The following is a 21,982-nucleotide window of genomic DNA, read 5'->3' as shown; positions in this document are numbered from 1 at the left end:
AGAGCTAGATGCAGAAAAATATTATATTCAATTTGCAACCTGATGGTGGTCAGTATAGATGGACTAATAGAACAAGTCCCACACACTGCTAGAAGGCCAAATATTTTTTCCGAGCTAGATGCAGAAAAATATTATATTCAATTTGCAACCTGATGGAGGTCAGTATAGATGGACTAATAGAACAAGTAACACACAATGCTAGAAGGCCAAATATTTTTTCAGAGCTAGATGCAGAAAAATATTATATTCAATTTGCAACCTGATGGAGGTCAGTATAGATGGACTAATAGAACAAGTCCCACACACAGCTAGAAGCCCAAATATTTTTTCAGAGGTAGAAACAGAAAAAAATTATATTCAATTTGCAACCTGATGGAGGTCAGTATAGATGGACTAATAGAAAAAGTCCCACACACTGCTAGAAGGCCAAATATTTTTTCAGAGCTAGATGCAGAAAAATATTATATTCAATTTGCAACGTGATGGAGGTCAGAATAGATGGACTAATAGAACAAGTCCCACACACTGCTAGAAGGCCAAATATTTTTTCAGAGCTAGATGCAGAAAAATATTATATTCAATTTGCAACCTGATGGAGGTCAGTATAGATGGACTAATAGAACAAGTCCAAAACACTGCTAGAAGCCCAAATATTTTTTCAGAGCTAGATGCAGAAAAATATTATATTCAATTTGCAACCTGATGGAGGTCAGTATAGATGGACTAATAGAAAAAGTCCCACACACTGCTAGAAGGCCAAATATTTTTTCAGAGCTAGATGCAGAAAAATATTATATTCAATTTGCAACGTGATGGAGTTCAGAATAGATGGACTAATAGAACAAGTCCCACACGCTGCTTGAAGGCCAAATATTTTTTCAGAGCTAGATGCAGAAAAATATTATATTCAATTTGCAACCTGATGGAGGTCAGTATAGATGGAATAATAGAGCAAGTCTCACACACTGCTAGAAGGCCAAATATTTTTTCAGAGCTAGATGCAGAAAAAAATTATATTCAATTTGCAACCTAATGTAGGTCAGTATAGATGGACTAATAGAACAAGTCCATCACACAGCTAGAAGCCTAAATGTTTTTTCAGAGGTAGATGCAGAAAAATATTATATTCAATTTGCAACCTCATGGAGGTCAGTATAGATGGACTAATAGAACAAGTCCAAAACACTGCTAGAAGCCCAAATATTTTTTCAGAGCTAGATGCAGAAAAATATTATATTCAATTTGCAACCTGATGGAGGTCAGTATAGATGGACTAATAGAAAAAGTCCCACACACTGCTAGAAGGCCAAATATTTTTTCAGAGCTAGATGCAGAAAAATATTATATTCAATTTGCAACGTGATGGAGGTCAGAATAGATGGACTAATAGAACAAGTCCCACACGCTGCTAGAAGGCCAAATATTTTTTCAGAGCTAGATGCAGAAAAATATTATATTCAATTTGCAACCTGATGGAGGTCAGTATAGATGGACTAATAGAGCAAGTCTCACACACTGCTAGAAGGCCAAATATTTTTTCAGAGCTAGATGCAGAAAAAAATTATATTCAATTTGCAACCTAATGGAGGTCAGTATAGATGGACTAATAGAACAAGTCCCACACACAGCTAGAAGCCTAAATGTTTTTTCAGAGGTAGATGCAGAAAAATATTATATTCAATTTGCAACCTCATGGAGGTCAGTATAGATGGACTAATAGAACAAGTCCAAAACACTGCTAGAAGCCCAAATATTTTTTCAGAGCTAGATGCAGAAAAATATTATATTCAATTTGCAACCTGATGGAGGTCAGTATAGATGGACTAATAGAACAAATCCCTCTCACTGCTAGAAGGCCAAATATTTCTTCAGAGCTAGATGCAGAAAAATATTATATTCAATTTGCAACCTGATGGAGGTCAGTATAGATGGACTAATAGAACAAGTCCCACACAATGCTAGAAGGCCAAATATTTTTTCAGAGCTAGATGCAGAAAAATATTAGATTCAATTTGCAACCTGATGGAGGTCAGTATAGATGGACTAATAGAACAAGTCCCACACACAGCTAGAAGCCCAAATATTTTTTCAGAGGTAGATGCAGAAAAAAATTATATTCAATTTGCAACCTTATGGTGGTCAGTATAGATGGACTAATAGAACAAGTCACACACACTGCTAGAAGGCCAAATATTTTTTCAGAGCTAGATGCAGAAAAAAATTATATTCAATTTGCAACCTGATGGAGGTCAGTATAGATGGACTAATAGAACAAGTCCCACACACTGCTAGAAGGCCAAATATTTTTTCAGAGCTAGATGCAGAAAAAAATTATATTCAATTTGCAACATGATGGAGGTCAGAATAGATGGACTAATAGAACAAGTCCCACACACTGCTAGTAGGCCAAATATTTTTTCAGAGCTAGATGCAGAAAAATATTATATTCAATTTGCAACCTGATGGAGGTCAGTATAGATGGACTAATAGAACAAGTCCCACACACTGCTAGAAGGCCAAATATTTTTTCAGAGCTAGATGCAGAAAAATATTATATTCAATTTGCAACCTGATGGTGGTCAGTATAGATGGACTAATAGAACAAGTCCCGCACACTGCTAGAAGGTCAAATATGTTTTCAGAGCTAGATGCAGAAAAATATTATATTCAATTTGCAACCTGATGGAGGTCAGTATAGATGGACTAATAGAACAAGTCCCACACACAGCTAGAAGCCCAAATATTTTTTCAGAGCTAGATGCAGAAAAATATTATATTCAATTTGCAACCTGATGGAGGTCAGTACAGATGGACTAATAGAACAAGTCCAAAACACTGCTAGAAGCCCAAATATTTTTTCAGAGCTAGATGCAGAAAAATATTATATTCAATTTGCAACCTGATGGAGGTCAGTATAGATGGACTAATAGAACAAATCCCTCTCACTGCTAGAAGGCCAAATATTTTTTCAGAGCTAGATGCAGAAAAATATTATATTCAATTTGCAACCCGATGGAGGTCAGTATAGATGGACTAATAGAACAAGTCCCACACACAGCTAGAAGCCCAAATATTTTTTCAGAGGTAGATGCAGAATAAAATTATATTCAATTTGCAACCTGATGGAGGTCAGTGTAGATGGACTAATAGAACAAGTCCCACACACTGCTAGAAGGCCAAATATTTTTTCAGAGCTAGATGCAGAAAAATATTATATTCAATTTGCAACCTGATGGTGGTCAGTATAGATGGACTAATAGAACAAGTCCCACACACAGCTAGAAGCCCAAATATTTTTTCAGAGGTAGATGCAGAAAAATATTATATTCAATTTGCAACCTGATGGAGGTCAGTATAGATGGACTAATAGAACAAGTCCAACACACTGCTAGAATGCCAAATATTTTTTCAGAGCTAGATGCAGAAAAATATTATATTCAATTTGCAACCTGATGGTGGTCAGTATAGATGGACTAATAGAACAAGTCCCACACACTGCTAGAAGTCCAAATATTTTTTCAGAGCTAGATGCAGAAAAATATTTTATTCAATTTGCAACCTGATGGAGGTCAGTCTAGATGGACTAATAGAACAAGTCCCACACACAGCTAGAAGGCCAAATATTTTTTCAGAGCTAGATGCAGAAAAATATTATATTCAATTTGCAACCTGATGGAGGTCAGTATAGATGGACTAATAGGACAAGTCCAAAACACTGCTAGAAGCCCAAATATTTTTTCAGAGCTAGATGCAGAAAAATATTATATTCAATTTGCAACCTGATGGTGGTCAGTAAAGATGGACTAATAGAACAAGTCCCACACAATGCTAGAAGGCCAAATATTTTTTCAGAGCTAGATGCAGAAAAATATTATATTCAATTTGCAACCTGATGGAGGTCAGTATAGATGGACTAATAGAACAAGTCCCACACACAGCTAGAAGCCCAAATATTTTTTCAGAGCTAGATGCAGAAAAATATTATATTCAATTTGCAACCTGATGGAGGTCAGTATAGATGGACTAATAGAACAAGTCCAAAACACTGCTAGAAGCCCAAATATTTTTTCAGAGCTAGATGCAGAAAAATATTATATTCAATTTGCAACCTGATGGAGGTCAGTATAGATGGACTAATAGAACAAATCACTCTCACTGCTAGAAGGCCAAATATTTTTTCAGAGCTAGATGCAGAAAAATATTATATTCAATTTGCAACCTGATGGAGGTCAGTATAGATGGACTAATAGAACAAGTCCCACACACAGCTAGAAGCCCAAATATTTTTCAGAGGTAGATGCAGAATAAAATTATATACAATTTGCAACCTGATGGAGGTCAGTGTAGATGGACTAATAGAACAAGTCCCACACACTGCTAGAAGGCCAAATATTTTTTCAGAGCTAGATGCAGAAAAATATTATATTCAATTTGCAACCTGATGGTGGTCAGTATAGATGGACTAATAGAACAAGTCCCACACACTGCTAGAAGCCCAAATATTTTTTCAGAGCTAGATGCAGAAAAATATTATATTCAATTTGCATCCTGATGGAAGACAGTATAGATGGACTAATAGAACAAATCCCACACACTGCTAGAAGCCCAAATATTTTTTCATAGCTAGATGCAGAAAAATATTATATTCAATTTGCAACCTGATGGAAGTCAGTATAGATGGACTAATAGAACAAGTCCCACACACTGCTAGAAGGCCAAATATTTTTTCAGAGCTAGATGCAGAAAAATATTATATTCAATTTGCAACCTGATGGAGGTCAGTATAGATGGACTAATAGAACAAGTCCCACACACAGCTAAAAGTCCAAATATTTTTTTAGAGGTAGATGCAGAAAAAAATTATATTCAATTTGCAACCTGATGGAGGTCAGTATAGATGGACTAATAGAACAAGTCCCACACACTGCTAGAAGGCCAAATATTTTTTCAGAGCTAGATGCAGAAAAATATTATATTCAATTTGCAACCTGATGGAGGTCAGTATAGATGGACTAATAGAACAAGTCCCACACACAGCTAGAAGGCCAAATATTTTTTCAGAGCTAGATGCAGAAAAAAATTATATTCAATTTGCAACCTGATGGAGGTTAGTATAGATGGACTAATAGAACAAGTCCAAAACACTGCTAGAAGGCCAAATATTTTTTCAGAGCTAGATGCAGAAAAATATTATATTCAATTTGCAACCTGATGGAGGTAAGTATAGATGGACTAATAGAACAAATCCCTCTCAATGCTAGAAGGCCAAATATTTTTTCAGAGCTAGATGCAGAAAAATATTATATTCAATTTGCAACCTGATGGAGGTCAGTATAGATGGACTAATAGAGCAAGTCTCACACACTGCTAGAAGGCCAAATATTTTTTCAGAGCTAGATGCAGAAAAAAATTATATTCAATTTGCAACCTAATGGAGGTCAGTATAGATGGACTAATAGAACAAGTCCATCACACAGCTAGAAGCCTAAATGTTTTTTCAGAGGTAGATGCAGAAAAATATTATATTCAATTTGCAACCTCATGGAGGTCAGTATAGATGGACTAATAGAACAAGTCCAAAACACTGCTAGAAGCCCAAATATTTTTTCAGAGCTAGATGCAGAAAAATATTATATTCAATTTGCAACCTGATGGAGGTCAGTATAGATGGACTAATAGAAAAAGTCCCACACACTGCTAGAAGGCCAAATATTTTTTCAGAGCTAGATGCAGAAAAATATTATATTCAATTTGCAACGTGATGGAGGTCAGAATAGATGGACTAATAGAACAAGTCCCACACGCTGCTAGAAGGCCAAATATTTTTTCAGAGCTAGATGCAGAAAAATATTATATTCAATTTGCAACCTGATTGAGGTCAGTATAGATGGACTAATAGAGCAAGTCTCACACACTGCTAGAAGGCCAAATATTTTTTCAGAGCTAGATGCAGAAAAAAATTATATTCAATTTGCAACCTAATGGAGGTCAGTATAGATGGACTAATAGAACAAGTCCCACACACAGCTAGAAGCCTAAATGTTTTTTCAGAGGTAGATGCAGAAAAATATTATATTCAATTTGCAACCTCATGGAGGTCAGTATAGATGGACTAATAGAACAAGTCCAAAACACTGCTAGAAGCCCAAATATTTTTTCAGAGCTAGATGCAGAAAAATATTATATTCAATTTGCAACCTGATGGAGGTCAGTATAGATGGACTAATAGAACAAATCCCTCTCACTGCTAGAAGGCCAAATATTTCTTCAGAGCTAGATGCAGAAAAATATTATATTCAATTTGCAACCTGATGGAGGTCAGTATAGATGGACTAATAGAACAAGTCCCACACAATGCTAGAATGCCAAATATTTTTTCAGAGCTAGATGCAGAAAAATATTAGATTCAATTTGCAACCTGATGGAGGTCAGTATAGATGGACTAATAGAACAAGTCCCACACACAGCTAGAAGCCCAAATATTTTTTCAGAGGTAGATGCAGAAAAAAATTATATTCAATTTGCAACCTTATGGTGGTCAGTATAGATGGACTAATAGAACAAGTCACACACACTGCTAGAAGGCCAAATATTTTTTCAGAGCTAGATGCAGAAAAAAATTATATTCAATTTGCAACCTGATGGAGGTCAGTATAGATGGACTAATAGAACAAGTCCCACACACTGTTAGAAGGCCAAATATTTTTTCAGAGCTAGATGCAGAAAAAAATTATATTCAATTTGCAACATGATGGAGGTCAGAATAGATGGACTAATAGAACAAGTCCCACACACTGCTAGTAGGCCAAATATTTTTTCAGAGCTAGATGCAGAAAAATATTATATTCAATTTGCAACCTGATGGAGGTCAGTATAGATGGACTAATAGAACAAGTCCCACACACTGCTAGAAGGCCAAATATTTTTTCAGAGCTAGATGCAGAAAAATATTATATTCAATTTGCAACCTGATGGTGGTCAGTATAGATGGACTAATAGAACAAGTCCCGCACACTGCTAGAAGGCCAAATATTTTTTCAGAGCTAGATGCAGAAAAATATTATATTCAATTTGCAACCTGATGGAGGTCAGTATAGATGGACTAATAGAACAAGTCCCACACACAGCTAGAAGCCCAAATATTTTTTCAGAGCTAGATGCAGAAAAATATTATATTCAATTTGCAACCTGATGGAGGTCAGTACAGATGGACTAATAGAACAAGTCCAAAACACTGCTAGAAGCCCAAATATTTTTTCAGAGCTAGATGCAGAAAAATATTATATTCAATTTGCAACCTGATGGAGGTCAGTATAGATGGACTAATAGAACAAATCCCTCTCACTGCTAGAAGGCCAAATATTTTTTCAGAGCTAGATGCAGAAAAATATTATATTCAATTTGCAACCTGATGGAGGTCAGTATAGATGGACTAATAGAACAAGTCCCACACACAGCTAGAAGCCCAAATATTTTTTCAGAGGTAGATGCAGAATAAAATTATATTCAATTTGCAACCTGATGGAGGTCAGTGTAGATGGACTAATAGAACAAGTCCCACACACTGCTAGAAGGCCAAATATTTTTTCAGAGCTAGATGCAGAAAAATATTATATTCAATTTGCAACCTGATGGTGGTCAGTATAGATGGACTAATAGAACAAGTCCCACACACAGCTAGAAGCCCAAATATTTTTTCAGAGGTAGATGCAGAAAAAAATTATATTCAATTTGCAACCTGATGGAGGTCAGTATAGATGGACTAATAGAACAAGTCCAACACACTGCTAGAATGCCAAATATTTTTTCAGAGCTAGATGCAGAAAAATATTATATTCAATTTGCAACCTGATGGTGGTCAGTATAGATGGACTAATAGAACAAGTCCCACACACTGCTAGAAGTCCAAATATTTTTTCAGAGCTAGATGCAGAAAAATATTTTATTCAATTTGCAACCTGATGGAGGTCAGTATAGATGGACTAATAGAACAAGTCCCACACACAGCTAGAAGGCCAAATATTTTTTCAGAGCTAGATGCAGAAAAATATTATATTCAATTTGCAACCTGATGGAGGTCAGTATAGATGGACTAATAGGACAAGTCCAAAACACTGCTAGAAGCCCAAATATTTTTTCAGAGCTAGATGCAGAAAAATATTATATTCAATTTGCAACCTGATGGTGGTCAGTATAGATGGACTAATAGAACAAGTCCCGCACACTGCTAGAAGGCCAAATATTTTTTCAGAGCTAGATGCAGAAAAATATTATATTCAATTTGCAACCTGATGGAGGTCAGTATATATGGACTAATAGAACAAGTCCCACACACAGCTAGAAGCCCAAATATTTTTTCAGAGCTAGATGCAGAAAAATATTATATTCAATTTGCAACCTGATGGAGGTCAGTACAGATGGACTAATAGAACAAGTCCAAAACACTGCTAGAAGCCCAAATATTTTTTCAGAGCTAGATGCAGAAAAATATTATATTCAATTTGCAACCTGATGGAGGTCAGTATAGATGGACTAATAGAACAAATCCCTCTCACTGCTAGAAGGCCAAATATTTTTTCAGAGCTAGATGCAGAAAAATATTATATTCAATTTGCAACCTGATGGAGGTCAGTATAGATGGACTAATAGAACAAGTCCCACACACAGCTAGAAGCCCAAATATTTTTTCAGAGGTAGATGCAGAATAAAATTATATTCAATTTGCAACCTGATGGAGGTCAGTGTAGATGGACTAATAGAACAAGTCCCACACACTGCTAGAAGGCCAAATATTTTTTCAGAGCTAGATGCAGAAAAATATTATATTCAATTTGCAACCTGATGGTGGTCAGTATAGATGGACTAATAGAACAAGTCCCACACACAGCTAGAAGCCCAAATATTTTTTCAGAGGTAGATGCAGAAAAAAATTATATTCAATTTGCAACCTGATGGAGGTCAGTATAGATGGACTAATAGAACAAGTCCAACACACTGCTAGAATGCCAAATATTTTTTCAGAGCTAGATGCAGAAAAATATTATATTCAATTTGCAACCTGATGGTGGTCAGTATAGATGGACTAATAGAACAAGTCCCACACACTGCTAGAAGTCCAAATATTTTTTCAGAGCTAGATGCAGAAAAATATTTTATTCAATTTGCAACCTGATGGAGGTCAGTATAGATGGACTAATAGAACAAGTCCCACACACAGCTAGAAGGCCAAATATTTTTTCAGAGCTAGATGCAGAAAAATATTATATTCAATTTGCAACCTGATGGAGGTCAGTATAGATGGACTAATAGGACAAGTCCAAAACACTGCTAGAAGCCCAAATATTTTTTCAGAGCTAGATGCAGAAAAATATTATATTCAATTTGCAACCTGATGGTGGTCAGTAAAGATGGACTAATAGAACAAGTCCCACACAATGCAAGAAGGCCAAATATTTTTTCAGAGCTAGATGCAGAAAAATATTATATTCAATTTGCAACCTGATGGAGGTCAGTATAGATGGACTAATAGAACAAGTCCCACACACAGCTAGAAGCCCAAATATTTTTTCAGAGCTAGATGCAGAAAAATATTATATTCAATTTGCAACCTGATGGAGGTCAGTATAGATGGACTAATAGAACAAGTCCAAAACACTGCTAGAAGCCCAAATATTTTTTCACAGCTAGATGCAGAAAAATATTATATTCAATTTGCAACCTGATGGAGGTCAGTATAGATGGACTAATAGAACAAATCACTCTCACTGCTAGAAGGCCAAATATTTTTTCAGAGCTAGATGCAGAAAAATATTATATTCAATTTGCAACCTGATGGAGGTCAGTATAGATGGACTAATAGAACAAGTCCCACACACAGCTAGAAGCCCAAATATTTTTCAGAGGTAGATGCAGAATAAAATTATATACAATTTGCAACCTGATGGAGGTCAGTGTAGATGGACTAATAGAACAAGTCCCACACACTGCTAGAAGGCCAAATATTTTTTCAGAGCTAGATGCAGAAAAATATTATATTCAATTTGCAACCTGATGGTGGTCAGTATAGATGGACTAATAGAACAAGTCCCACACACTGCTAGAAGCCCAAATATTTTTTCAGAGCTAGATGCAGAAAAATATTATATTCAATTTGCATCCTGATGGAAGACAGTATAGATGGACTAATAGAACAAATCCCACACACTGCTAGAAGCCCAAATATTTTTTCATAGCTAGATGCAGAAAAATATTATATTCAATTTGCAACCTGATGGAAGTCAGTATAGATGGACTAATAGAACAAGTCCCACACACTGCTAGAAGGCCAAATATTTTTTCAGAGCTAGATGCAGAAAAATATTATATTCAATTTGCAACCTGATGGAGGTCAGTATAGATGGACTAATAGAACAAGTCCCACACACAGCTAGAAGTCCAAATATTTTTTTAGAGGTAGATGCAGAAAAAAATTATATTCAATTTGCAACCTGATGGAGGTCAGTATAGATGGACTAATAGAACAAGTCCTACACACTGCTAGAAGGCCAAATATTTTTTCAGAGCTAGATGCAGAAAAATATTATATTCAATTTGCAACCTGATGGAGGTCAGTATAGATGGACTAATAGAACAAGTCCCACACACAGCTAGAAGGCCAAATATTTTTTCAGAGCTAGATGCAGAAAAAAATTATATTCAATTTGCAACCTGATGGAGGTTAGTATAGATGGACTAATAGAACAAGTCCAAAACACTGCTAGAAGGCCAAATATTTTTTCAGAGCTAGATGCAGAAAAATATTATATTCAATTTGCAACCTGATGGAGGTCAGTATAGATGGACTAATAGAACAAATCCCTCTCAATGCTAGAAGGCCAAATATTTTTTCAGAGCTAGATGCAGAAAAATATTATATTCAATTTGCAACCTCATGGAGGTCAGTATAGATGGACTAATAGAACAACTCCATCACACAGCTAGAAGCCTAAATGTTTTTTCAGAGGTAGATGCAGAAAAATATTATATTCAATTTGCAACCTCATGGAGGTCAGTATAGATGGACTAATAGAACAAGTCCAAAACACTGCTAGAAGCCCAAATATTTTTTCAGAGCTAGATGCAGAAAAATATTATATTCAATTTGCAACCTGATGGAGGTCAGTATAGATGGACTAATAGAACAAGTCCCACACACAGCTAGAAGTCCAAATATTTTTTTAGAGGTAGATGCAGAAAAAAATTATATTCAATTTGCAACCTGATGGAGGTCAGTGTAGATGGACTAATAGAACAAGTCCCACACACTGCTAGAAGGCCAAATATTTTTTCAGAGCTAGATGCAGAAAAATATTATATTCAATTTGCAACCTGATGGAGGTCAGTATAGATGGACTAATAGAACAAGTCCAAAACACTGCTAGAAGCCCAAATATTTTTTCAGAGCTAGATGCAGAAAAATATTATATTCAATTTGCAACCTGATGGAGGTCAGTATAGATGGACTAATAGAACAAATCACTCTCACTGCTAGAAGGCCAAATATTTTTTCAGAGCTAGATGCAGAAAAATATTATATTCAATTTGCAACCTGATGGAGGTCAGTATAGATGGACTAATAGAACAAGTCCCACACACAGCTAGAAGCCCAAATATTTTTCAGAGGTAGATGCAGAATAAAATTATATACAATTTGCAACCTGATGGAGGTCAGTGTAGATGGACTAATAGAACAAGTCCCACACACTGCTAGAAGGCCAAATATTTTTTCAGAGCTAGATGCAGAAAAATATTATATTCAATTTGCAACCTGATGGTGGTCAGTATAGATGGACTAATAGAACAAGTCCCACACACTGCTAGAAGCCCAAATATTTTTTCAGAGCTAGATGCAGAAAAATATTATATTCAATTTGCATCCTGATGGAAGACAGTATTGATGGACTAATAGAACAAATCCCACACACTGCTAGAAGCCCAAATATTTTTTCATAGCTAGATGCAGAAAAATATTATATTCAATTTGCAACCTGATGGAAGTCAGTATAGATGGACTAATAGAACAAGTCCCACACAATGCTAGAAGGCCAAATATTTTTTCAGAGCTAGATGCAGAAAAATATTAGATTCAATTTGCAACCTGATGGAGGTCAGTATAGATGGACTAATAGAACAAGTCCCACACACAGCTAAAAGCCCAAATATTTTTTCAGAGGTAGATGCAGAAAAAAATTATATTCAATTTGCAACCTGATGGAGGTCAGTATAGATGGACTAATAGAACAAGTCCCACACACTGCTAGAAGGCCAAATATTTTTTCAGAGCTAGATGCAGAAAAAAATTATATTCAATTTGCAACCTGATGTAGGTCAGTATAGATGGACTAATAGAACAAGTCCCACACACTGCTAGAAGGCAAAATATTTTTTCAGAGCTAGATGCAGAAAAATATTATATTCAATTTGCAACCTGATGGAGGTCAGTATAGATGGACTAATAGAACATGTCACACACACAGCTAGAAGGCCAAATATTTTTTCAGAGCTAGATGCAGAAAAATATTATATTCAATTTGCAACCTGATGGAGGTCAGTATAGATGGACTAATAGAACAAGTCCAAAACACTGCTAGAAGCCCAAATATTTTTTCAGAGCTAGATGCAGAAAAATATTATATTCAATTTGCAACCTGATGGAGATCAGTATAGATGGACTAATAGAACAAATCCCTCTCACTGCTAGAAGGCCAAATATTTTTTCAGAGCTAGATGCAGAAAAATGTTATATTCAATTTGCAACCTGATGGAGGTTAGTATAGATGGACTAATAGAACAAGTCCAAAACATTGCTAGAAGCCCAAATATTTTTTCAGAGCTAGATGCAGAAAAATATTATATTCAATTTGCAACCTGATGGAGGTCAGTATAGATGGACTAATAGAACAAATCCCTCTCACTGCTAGAAGGCCAAATATTTTTTCAGAGCTAGATGCAGAAAAATATTATATTCAATTTGCAACCTGATGGAGGTCAGTATATATGGACTAATAGAACAAGTCCCACACACAGCTAGAAGCCCAAATATTTTTTCAGAGGTAGATGCAGAAAAAAATTATATTCAATTTGCAACCTGATGGAGGTCAGTGTAGATGGACTAATAGAACAAGTCCCACACACTGCTAGAAGGCCAAATATTTTTTCAGAGCTAGAAGCAGAAAAATATTATATTCAATTTGCAACCTGATGGTGGTCAGTATAGATGGACTAATAGAACAAGTCCCACACACTGCTAGAACGCCAAATATTTTTTCCGAGCTAGATGCAGAAAAATATTATATTCAATTTGCAACCTGATGGTGGTCAGTATAGATGGACTAATAGAACAAATCCCACACAATGCTAGAAGGCCAAATATTTTTTCAGAGCTAGATGCAGAAAAATATTATATTCAATTTGCAACCTGATGGAGGTCAGTATAGATGGAATAATAGAACAAGTCCCACACACAGCTAGAAGCCCAAATATTTTTTCAGAGGTAGATGCAGAAAAAAATTATATTCAATTTGCAACCTGATGGAGGTCAGTGTAGATGGACTAATAGAACAAGTCCCACACACTGCTAGAAGGCCAAATATTTTTTCAGAGCTAGAAGCAGAAAAATATTATATTCAATTTGCAACCTGATGGTGGTCAGTATAGATGGACTAATAGAACAAGTCCCACACACTGCTAGAACGCCAAATATTTTTTCCGAGCTAGATGCAGAAAAATATTATATTCAATTTGCAACCTGATGGAGGTCAGTATACATGGACTAATAGAACAAATCCCACACAATGCTAGAAGGCCAAATATTTTTTCAGAGCTAGATGCAGAAAAATATTATATTCAATTTGCAACCTGATGGAGGTCAGTATAGATGGAATAATAGAACAAGTCCCACACACAGCTAGAAGCCCAAATATTTTTTCAGAGGTAGATGCAGAAAAAAATTATATTCAATTTGCAACCTGATGGAGGTCAGTATAGATGGACTAATAGAACAAGTCCAACACACTGCTAGAATGCCAAATATTTTTTCAGAGCTAAATGCAGAAAAATATTATATTCAATTTGCAACCTGATGGTGGTCAGTATAGATGGACTAATAGAACAAGTCCCACACACTGCTAGAAGTCCAAATATTTTTTCAGAGCTAAATGCAGAAAAATATTATATTCAATTTGCAACCTGATGGAGGTCAGTATAGATGGACTAATAGAACAAGTCCCACACACAGCTAGAAGGCCAAATATTTTTTCAGAGCTAGATGCAGAAAAATATTATATTCAATTTGCAACCTGATGGAGGTCAGTATAGATGGACTAATAGAACAAGTCCAAAACACTGCTAGAAGCCCAAATATTTTTTCAGAGCTAGATGCAGAAAAATATTATATTCAATTTGCAACCTGATGGAGGTCAGTATAGATGGACTAATAGAACAAATCCCTCTCACTGCTACAAGGCCAAATATTTTTTCAGAGCTAGATGCAGAAAAATATTATATTCAATTTGCAACCTGATGGAGGTTAGTATAGATGGACTAATAGAACAAGTCCAAAACACTGCTAGAAGCCCAAATATTTTTTCAGAGCTAGATGCAGAAAAATATTATATTCAATTTGCAACCTGATGGAGGTCAGTATAGATGGACTAATAGAACAAATCCCTCTCACTGCTAGAAGGCCAAATATTTTTTCAGAGCTAGATGCAGAAAAATATTATATTCAATTCGCAACCTGATGGAGGTCAGTATAGATGGACTAATAGAACAAGTCCCACACACAGCTAGAAGCCCAAATATTTTTTCAGAGGTAGATGCAGAAAAAAATTATATTCAATTTGCAACCTGATGGAGGTCAGTGTAGATGGACTAATAGAACAAGTCCCACACACTGCTAGAAGGCCAAATATTTTTTCAGAGCTAGAAGCAGAAAAATATTATATTCAATTTGCAACCTGATGGTGGTCAGTATAGATGGACTAATAGAACAAGTCCCACACACTGCTAGAACGCCAAATATTTTTTCCGAGCTAGATGCAGAAAAATATTATATTCAATTTGCAACCTGATGGAGGTCAGTATAGATGCAATAATAGAACAAGTCCCACACACAGCTAGAAGCCCAAATATTTTTTCAGAGGTAGATGCAGAAAAAAATTATATTCAATTTGCAACCTGATGGAGGTTAGTATAGATGGACTAATAGAACAAGTCCAAAACACTGCTAGAAGGCCAAATATTTTTTCAGAGCTAGATGCAGAAAAATATTATATTCAATTTGCAACCTGATGGAGGTCAGTATAGATTGACTAATAGAACAAATCCCACACAATGCTAGAAGGCCAAATATTTTTTCAGAGCTAGATGCAGAAAAATATTATATTCAATTTGCAACCTGATGGACGTCAGTATAGATGGAATAATAGAACAAGTCCCACACACAGCTAGAAGCCCAAATATTTTTTCAGAGGTAGATGCAGAAAAAAATTATATTCAATTTGCAACGTGATGGAGGTCAGTGTAGATGGACTAATAGAACAAGTCCCACACACTGCTAGAAGGCCAAATATTTTTTCAGAGCTTGAAGCAGAAAAATATTATTTTCAATTTGCAACCTGATGGTGGTCAGTATAGATGGACTAATAGAACAAGGCCCACACACTGCTAGAACGCCAAATATTTTTTCCGAGCTAGATGCAGAAAAATATTATATTCAATTTGCAACCTGATGGAGGTCAGTATAGATGGACTAATAGAACAAATCCCACACAATGCTAGAAGGCCAAATATTTTTTCAGAGCTAGATGCAGAAAAATATTATATTCAATTTGCAACCTGATGGAGGTCAGTATAGATGGAATAATAGAACAAGTCCCACACACAGCTATAAGCCCAAATATTTTTTCAGAGGTAGATGCAGAAAAAAATTATATTCAATTTGCAACCTGATGGAGGTCAGTATAGATGGACTATTAGAACAAGTCCAACACACTGCTAGAATGCCAAATATTTTTTCAGAGCTAGATGCAGAAAAATATTATATTCAATTTTCAACCTGATGGTGGTCAGTATAGATGGACTAATAGAACAAGTCCCACACACTGCTAGAAGTCCAAATATTTTTTCAGAGCTAGATGCAGAAAAATATTATATTCAATTTGCAACCTGATGGAGGTCAGTATAGATGGACTAATAGAACAAGTCCCACACACAGCTAGAAGGCCAAATATTTTTTCAGAGCTAGATGCAGAAAAATATTATATTCAATTTGCAACCTGATGGAGTTCAGTATAGATGGACTAATAGAACAAGTCCAAAACACTGCTAGAAGCCCAAATATTTTTTCAGAGCTAGATGCAGAAAAATATTATATTCAATTTGCAACCTGATGGTGGTCAGTAAAGATGGACTAATAGAACAAGTCCCACACAATGCTAGAAGGCCAAATATTTTTTCAGAGCTAGATGCAGAAAAATATTACATTCAATTTGCAACCAGATGGAGGTCAGTATAGATGGACTAATAGAACAAGTCCCACACACAGCTAGAAGCCCAAATATTTTTTCAGAGGTAGATGCAGAAAAAAATTATATTCAATTTGCAACCTGATGGAGGTCAGTATAGATGGACTAATAGAACAAGTCCCACACACTGCTAGAAGGCCAAATATTTTTTCAGAGCTAGATGCAGAAAAAAATTATATTCAATTTGCAACCTGATGGAGGTCAGTATAGATCGACTAATAGAACAAGTCCCACACATTGCTAGAAGGCCAAATATGTTTTCGGAGCTAGATGCAGAAAAATATTATATTCAATTTGCAACGTGATGGAGGTCAGAATAGATGGACTAATAGAACAAGTCCCACACACAGCTAGAAGGCCAAATATTTTTTCAGAGCTAGATGCAGAAAAATATTATATTCAATTTGCAACCTGATGGAGGTCAGTATAGATGGACTAATAGAACAAGTCCAAAACACTGCTAGAAGCCCAAATATTTTTTCAGAGCTAGATGCAGAAAAATATTATATTCAATTTGCAACCTGATGGTGGTCAGTAAAGATGGACTAATAGAACAAGTCCCACACAATGCTAGAAGGCCAAATATTTTTTCAGAGCTAGATGCAGAAAAATATTACATTCAATTTGCAACCTGATGGAGGTCAGTATAGATGGACTAATAGAACAAGTCCCACACACAGCTAGAAGCCCAAATATTTTTTCAGAGGAAGATGCAGAAAAAAATTATATTCAATTTGCAACCTGATGGAGGTCAGTATAGATGGACTAATAGAACAAGTCCCACACACTGCTAGAAGGCCAAATATTTTTTCAGAGCTAGATGCAGAAAAAAATTATATTCAATTTGCAACCTGATGGAGGTCAGTATAGATCGACTAATAGAACAAGTCCCACACATTGCTAGAAGGCCAAATATGTTTTCGGAGCTAGATGCAGAAAAATATTATATTCAATTTGCAACGTGATGGAGGTCAGAATAGATGGACTAATAGAACAAGTCCCACACACTGCTCAAGGGCCAAATATTTTTTCAGAGCTAGATGCAGAAAAATATTATATTCAATTTGCAACCTGATGGAGGTCAGTATAGATGGACTAATAGAGCAAGTCCCACACACTGCTAGAAGGCCAAATATTTTTTCAGAGCTAGATGCACAAAAAAATTATTTTCAATTTGCAACATAATGGAGGTCAGTATAGACGGACTAATAGAACAAGTCCCACACACAGCTAGAAGCCCAAATGTTTTTTCAGAGGTAGATGCAGAAAAATATTATATTCAATTTGCAACCTGATGGAGGTCAGTATAGATGAACTAATAGAACATGTCCAAAACACTGCTAGAAGCCCAAATATTTTTTCAGAGCTAGATGCAGAAAAATATTATATTCAATTTGCAACCTGATGGAGGTCAGTATAGATGGACTAATAGAACAAATCCCTCTCATTGCTAGAAGGCCAAATATTTTTTCAGAGCTAGATGCAGAAAAAAATTATATTCAATTTGCAACCTGATGGTGGTCAATATAGATGGACTAATAGAACAAGTCCCACACACTGCTAGAAGGCCAAATATTTTTTCAGAGCTAGATGCAGAAAAATATTATATTCAATTTGCAACCTGATGGAGGTCAGTATAGATGGACTAATAGAACAAGTCCCACACAATGCTAGAAGGCCAAATATTTTTTCAGAGCTAGATGCAGAAAAATATTAGATTCAATTTGCAACCTGATGGAGGTCAGTATAGATGGACTAATAGAACAAGTCCCACACACAGCTAGAAGCCCAAATATTTTTTCAGAGGTAGATGCAGAAAATAATTATATTCAATTTGCAACCTGATGGAGGTCAGTATAGATGGACTAATAGAACAAGTCCCACACACTGCTAGAAGGCCAAATATTTTTTCAGAGCTAGATGCAGAAAAAAATTATATTCAATTTGCAACCTGATGGAGGTCAGTATAGATGGACTAATAGAACAAGTCCCACACACTGCTAGAAGGCAAAATATTTTTTTCAGAGCTAGATGCAGAAAAATACATTCAATTTGCAACGTGATAAAGGTCAGAATAGATGGACTAATAGAACAAGTCCCACACACTGCTAGAAGGCCAAATATTTTTTCAGAGCTAGATGCAGAAAAATATTATATTCAATTTGCAACCTGATGGAGGTCAGTATAGATGGACTAATAGAACAAATCCCTCTCACTGCTAGAAGGCCAAATATTTTTTCAGAGCTAGATGCAAAAAAATATTATATTCAATTTGCAACCTGATGGAGGTCAGTATAGATGGACTAATAGAACAAGTCCCACACACAGCTAGAAGCCCAAATATTTTTTCAGAGGTAGATGCAGAAAAAATTATATTCAATTTGCAACCTGATGGAGGTCAATGTAGATGGACTAATAGAACAAGTCCCACACACTGCTAGAAGGCCAAATATTTTTTCAGAGCTAGAAGCAGAAAAATATTATATTCAATTTGCAACCTGATGGTGGTCAGTATAGATCGACTAATAGAACAAGTCCCACACATTGCTAGAAGGCCAAATATGTTTTCGGAGCTAGATGCAGAAAAATATTATATTCAATTTGCAACGTGATGGAGGTCAGAATAGATGGACTAATAGAACAAGTCCCACACACTGCTCAAAGGCCAAATATTTTTTCAGAGCTAGATGCAGAAAAATATTATATTCAATTTGCAACCTGATGGAGGTCAGTATAGATGGACTAATAGAGCAAGTCCCACACACTGCTAGAAGGCCAAATATTTTTTCAGAGCTAGATGCACAAAAAAATTATTTTCAATTTGCAACATAATGGAGGTCAGTATAGACGGACTAATAGAACAAGTCCCACACACAGCTAGAAGCCCAAATGTTTTTTCAGAGGTAGATGCAGAAAAATATTATATTCAATTTGCAACCTGATGGAGGTCAGTATAGATGAACTAATAGAACATGTCCAAAACACTGCTAGAAGCCCAAATATTTTTTCAGAGCTAGATGCAGAAAAATATTATATTCAATTTGCAACCTGATGGAGGTCAGTATAGATGGACTAATAGAACAAATCCCTCTCAGTGCTAGAAGGCCAAATATTTTTTCAGAGCTAGATGCAGAAAAAAATTATATTCAATTTGCAACCTGATGGTGGTCAATATAGATGGACTAATAGAACAAGTCCCACACACTGCTAGAAGGCCAAATATTTTTTCAGAGCTAGATGCAGAAAAATATTATATTCAATTTGCAACCTGATGGAGGTCAGTATAGATGGACTAATAGAACAAGTCCCACACAATGCTAGAAGGCCAAATATTTTTTCAGAGCTAGAAGCAGAAAAATATTATATTCAATTTGCAACCTGATGGTGGTCAGTATAGATGGACTAATAGAACAAGTCCCACACACTGCTAGAACGCCAAATATTTTTTCCGAGCTAGATGCAGAAAAATATTATATTCAATTTGCAACCTGATGGAGGTCAGTATAGATGGACTAATAGAACAAGTCCCACACACAGCTAGAAGCCCAAATATTTTTTCAGAGGTAGATGCAGAAAAAAATTATATTCAATTTGCAACCTGATGGAGGTCAGTATAGATGGACTAATAGAACAAGTCCAACACACTGCTAGAATGCCAAATATTTTTTCAGAGCTACATGCAGAAAAATATTATATTCAATTTGCAACCTGATGGTGGTCAGTATAGATGGACTAATAGAACAAGTCCCACACACTGCTAGAAGTCCAAATATTTTTTCAGAGCTAGATGCAGAAAAATATTATATTCAATTTGCAACCTGGTGGAGGTCAGTATAGATGGACTAATAGAACAAGTCCCACACACAGCTAGAAGGCCAAATATTTTTTCAGAGCTAGATGCAGAAAAATATTATATTCAATTTGCAACCTGATGGAGGTCAGTATAGATGGACTAATAGAACACGTCCAAAACACTGCTAGAAGCCCAAATATTTTTTCAGAGCTAGATGCAGAAAAATATTATATTCAATTTGCAACCTGAAGGAGATCAGTATAGATGGACTAATAGAACAAATCCCTCTCACTGCTAGAAGGCCAAATATTTTTTCAGAGCTAGATGCAGAAAAATATTATATTCAATTTGCAACCTGATGGAGGTCAGTATAGATGGACTAATAGAACAAGTCCCACACACAGCTAGAAGCCCAAATATTTTTTCAGAGGTAGATGCAGAAAAAAATTATATTCAATTTGCAACCTGATGGAGGTCAGTGTAGATGGACTAATAGAACAAGTCCCACACACTGCTAGAAGGCCAAATATTTTTTCAGAGCTAGAAGCAGAAAAATATTATATTCAATTTGCAACCTGATGGTGGTCAGTATAGATGGACTAATAGAACAAGTCCCACACACTGCTAGAACGCCAAATATTTTTTCCGAGCTAGATGCAGAAAAATATTATATTCAATTTGCAACCTGATGGAGGTCAGTATAGATGGACTAATAGAACAAATCCCACACAATGCTAGAAGGCCAAATATTTTTTCAGAGCTAGATGCAGAAAAATATTATATTCAATTTGCAACCTGATGGAGGTCAGTATAGATGGAATAATAGAACAAGTCCCACACACAGCTAGAAGCCCAAATATTTTTTCAGAGGTAGATGCAGAAAAAAATTATATTCAATTTGCAACCTGATGGAGGTCAGTATAGATGGACTAATAGAACAAGTCCAACACACTGCTAGAATGCCAAATATTTTTTCAGAGCTAGATGCAGAAAAATATTATATTCAATTTGCAACCTGATGGTGGTCAGTATAGATGGACTAATAGAACAAGTTCCACACACTGCTAGAAGTCCAAATATTTTTTCAGAGCTAGATGCAGAAAAATATTATATTCAATTTGCAACCTGATGGAGGTCAGTATAGATGGACTAATAGAACAAGTCCCACACACAGCTAGAAGGCCAAATATTTTTTCAGAGCTAGATGCAGAAAAATATTATATTCAATTTGCAACCTGATGGAGGTCAGTATAGATGGACTAATAGAAGAAGTCCAAAACACTGCTAGAAGCCCAAATATTTTTTCAGAGCTAGATGCAGAAAAATATTATATTCAATTTGCAACCTGATGGTGGTCAGTAAAGATGGACTAATAGAACAAGTCCCACACAATGCTAGAAGGCCAAATATTTTTTCAGAGCTAGATGCAGAAAAATATTACATTCAATTTGCCACCTGATGGAGGTCAGTATAGATGGACTAATAGAACAAGTCCCACACACAGCTAGAAGCCCAAATATTTTTTCAGAGGTAGATGCAGAAAAAAATTATATTCAATTTGCAACCTGATGGAGGTCAGTATAGATGGACTAATAGAACAAGTCCCACACACTGCTAGAAGGCC

The sequence above is a fragment of the Phyllobates terribilis genome, unplaced genomic scaffold (assembly GCF_046119375.1).
Source record: "Phyllobates terribilis strain yellow unplaced genomic scaffold, ASM4611937v1 Scaffold_2__4_contigs__length_985480577, whole genome shotgun sequence".
Taxonomy (NCBI): Eukaryota; Metazoa; Chordata; class Amphibia; order Anura; family Dendrobatidae; genus Phyllobates; species Phyllobates terribilis.
The sequence above is the reverse complement of the archived record's forward strand: the minus strand, read 5'-3'. Positions refer to the sequence as shown.